This window comes from Megascapheus bottae, chromosome 12, assembly GCF_031878675.1.
Source record: "Megascapheus bottae isolate mThoBot1 chromosome 12, mThoBot2.hap1, whole genome shotgun sequence".
In the NCBI taxonomy this organism is placed as follows: Eukaryota; Metazoa; Chordata; class Mammalia; order Rodentia; family Geomyidae; genus Megascapheus; species Megascapheus bottae.
The window spans coordinates 24020821-24024946 of NC_143520.1; the positions used below are offsets into that span (position 1 = coordinate 24020821).

The 4126-nt window shown below is 37.0% G+C and overlaps 1 pseudogene; it reads left to right on the forward strand.

The window, feature by feature from the left end:
* The first annotated feature begins 2981 nt into the window (after positions 1-2981).
* LOC150056344 (mRNA turnover protein 4 homolog pseudogene) lies at positions 2982-3749 on the forward strand (annotated as a pseudogene).
* Positions 3750-4126: the final 377 nt, after the last annotated feature.

The window sequence follows — 4126 nt, forward strand, 5'->3', positions numbered from 1 at the left end:
GCTTGCCCTATCCCATAGCTGGCATTTATTCTGGTTGATACTTAGATAGAATTTGAGCTGCATAGTCTACGTATCAATGACCGTGTTGAGACATTAGTGACAAATGCTTCAGGCCGCAAAATATTCTTCTTCAAAACTTTACTGTTGTAAAAGTAGAAAACTTTTCTAATATAAAAAAGACTTGCCTTCCAAGACCCTTTATCTTTCTACCAAATGAAAGACAATGATTTCATTAAAATATAGATTGAGAAAAAAATCTCATTAGTACTGCAACCAGGAAAAATATTACCTAGTATGCAAATACTACAGGGCATCAGAATTATGGCTTCAAGCATTTTGATGTATGATGATGATTCTGGATTACTCTAAGCAAGGGAAAATATATTACTTAAGTTGCATCCAAACCTCATAGTTTCATTTTAAGTTATTTGTCTTCTTTCAGTTCAGAAAGGGTTTGGTTCAGTTGCATTCTATTTTTAAAATACCATAAAGTTTTAAAATATCAGTCTCTTTTGAGATGTAAATTAGGACAGACTGGTAAGAGAGGAATGAATTATGAGATATATATGACCAGAACTCTAATAGTCACACCATATGATTCTAATTCAAACTGGAGTATTCTATTTTTAGTGAAAATAATTGGATTTACTTAGAATCATGGAACCTAATTAATTTAGAATTTTCAAGGAACTTAGAAAATATATTTGACAATCTAAATAAATAGGTTATGTCCTTATTTACATCAGTTAATGAGAGACTTAGCTATCACATGGTCTTTTTTAAAGGAAAAGGAAATGTATCACAACAAATTACTTGATAGACAGGGAATTCCAGATGTTATGTATAAATCATCAAGGGAGAATGAAGTTATTCAGAAAGGATAAACTTTTTACTGGTAAATAATCCCATAACAAATAACATTGAAGTTTTTTTAGTTTTTTAATAATTATTATTATTGTGATTAATAAAAGGGTTACATTATATTCACCAGATAGAAAGTGCATAACTTCACAAACATTGATACCCTTTCTCATGACATGGTCCCCATTTTCTCTCCACCCTCCCCCCACTTATCTTGATTTCCCCCTTCCCTATCCAATTTCAAATAACCAATTAAGCACATATAAAATATATCAGATAACAAGGTGAAATATCATAAAAATATGAGATAACCAAGGGATGGCAAAAGAGATGAGAGATAACATAATACATTAAGGACAACTGTCACTAATTACATGGTTTTTGTTTCCTTATCCTGGAGGTCCTTACATTTAGTGTCATACTACCGTCCAGAAACAAGGGCATACTAAAGCTACTAGCACAATGATGTTCATTGCAGCACTATTTACCATAGCAAAGATATGGAACCAACCCAGATGTCCCTCAGTTGATGATGGATCAACAAGATGTGGTATTTATACACAATGAAATTCTATGCTGCTGTCAGAAAGAATGACATCACTCCAATTGTAAGGAAATGGAAAGACTTAGAAAAAAATCATAATAAGTGAAGTAAGCCAGACTCAAAGGAACATAGGCCCAATAGTCTCCCTCATTTGTCATTATCAGTAGAAACCTTGGGCTCTCCTATCAGAGATTTACAATAGAACAAAATCTAGAAACATTGAACATTTTTATCATGTATAAAAAATAATAGCTATAATAATAGCTATTATTATATCATATTATTATAACAATAATGATAATTATTATTATAGTATTAAATTGGAGTTACTAGAGCTTGGATGCAGGGCCTCAAGCTTGCAATGCTTGCTTTTTCAACTGGCACTCTATCACTTTAAACATACACTCAGCTCAAGTTCTTTATGGTTATTTTATAAGTTGAGTAGCCTGGAATTTTGAGAGAAGGCTAAATTCAGATGAAAATCCTTTTAATCTCAGCCTCTAGGGTAGCTGGAAATAAAGGTGTGAGGTATTTGCACCTATCTTTCCTTTTTTTAAAAATCTCACTTCTGTTTCTTTGTTTTGGTTATCCTACACCATGTTCCTCTTATTTTTACTCTCCACATGGAAAGATGAATGGCATGTTCCACCAAATCAGAAAAAAATAAAGAAAAGAACAAAGGGCAATTGTAGGTGAAAGAAACAAATTAGAATAACTGTACCAATTATAATTTTAGAATCACTGTGACTTTTGATTTGGCATGTTTTATAAACGTACCTTTGAATCTTCAGGTTTTAAAAATAATTTCAGAATACTATTTTTAATGGAAATACCTTAAAAACTTGTCAAAAGTTGCATAATTTTGTCGCATCCCTTTGAAGCTATTAATACTGTGTTACTCAGGACTGTACGTGAACAACTATCACATAAAGTTCATGTTCACTCATTCAAAAAATAAAGAAACCCATTGATGGGGGTCAGATAAAAATGTCAACTAAAATACTATTATGAGTTAAATAAACGGAAGTACTTGCCTTCAAATATAAAATTAGTAAATGGAAGGAAAAATGTTTAGGAATTAAAAATAGAACTATCTTCCAAATGCATCCTGGGAAAATAACAAAATATAAATCATAAATTTAAATGCCTAGAAAATAATGATGTAAACATGTACATCACAATTCCCTAGTAAATTGAAGTGACATCCAAAGAAAAATTATGTTTTTATATTTATATACAGTATATAAGCAAAAATAGTAATAAAGAAATTTTCAACCGAAGAAGCTAGAGGAATAAGCCTATATAAAACTTGAGTGCCAGGCTTGAGTAAAAACCTAATAGAAATTGCACAGGGAAGGGGGGAAAACAAGATGGGGATGAGGGAGGGGGGGAGGGAAATGAGGATCAAGACATGTGCAAGGGTATCAATGTATATGAATTAATTCACCTCCTATCTGGCAAATATCATGTAACCCTTCTATTAATTACAATAATAAAAAAAAAAAAAACTAATAGAGGCCAAGCTCTGAGTTTAAACCCCAGTATAGTCTCAGAAAAAAGAAGCCAGCTGCAGTGCGATGCCTAAGTCCAAGCGGGACAAGAAAGTGTCCCTAACCAAAACCACCAAAAAAGGCTTGGAACTGAAACAGAACCTGATAGAAGAGCTTCAGAAATGCGTAGACACATACAAGTACCTCTTCATCTTCTTTGTGGCCAACATGAGAAACAGCAAGCTGAAGGACATCCGGAATGCCTGGAAGCACAGCCGCATGTTCTTTGGCAAAAACAAGGTGATGATGGTGGCCTTGGGACGAAGCCCATCTGACGAATACAAAGACAACCTGCACCAGGTCAGCGCACCAGGTCAGCAAGAAGTTGAGGGGTGAAGTTGGTCTTCTTTTTACTAACCGCACAAAGGATGATGTGAATGAGTGGTTCACGAAGTACACACAGATGGACTTTGCCCTAGCTGGTAACAAAGCAGCTTTTACCGTGAGCCTGGACCCAGGGCCTCTCGAGCAGTTCCCCCATTCCATGGAGCCACAGTTGAGGCAGCTAGGCCTGCCTACTGCCCTCAAAAAAGGTGTGGTGACCTTGCTGTCTGACTAGGAGGTGTGCAAGGAGGGGGATGTGCTGACACTGGAGCAGACCCGAGTTCTGAAACTCTTTGGGTATGAGATGGCTGAGTTCAAGGTGACCATCAAATACATGTGGGATGCACACTCCGGGAGATTCTGGCCGATGGAAGATGACCTGCCCGAGAGTGCTCCTGAGTCTGAGGAGGAGTCTGAGGAAGATGAGGACGACTGAGGCCTTCAGCACCATCAGCACAGGCTTCACCACACAGGACTCAGTAGGACTCCATGGCCTTCTGCAGGAAGTCTCTATTTATTTTGGTATAGATGAAGAGGGGAGAGGCTATTTCCAAAGAATAAAATTGAGACCACTGCAAGAGACCTTTGTAAGTAAAAGCCCTTGGGTTTGTGCTCCATTCAGACCCTAGGATTTCTTGTTTATCAGGCAAGCTACTGGAGTCCTGACCCTGTGGGACCACTCCTGCCCTGGTAGCATAACAGCTCTGGGGGTGGCCCAGAGCAACCCCCTCAGCGGGGCTTCCTCCTGTCTAGAAGGCCTTTACTTCCCACAGGGAATTCCTGAAAACATTTGGATGTCTATAACCACACTCAGAGCTGATTGATGGATACCAACAAGTCCAGAGTC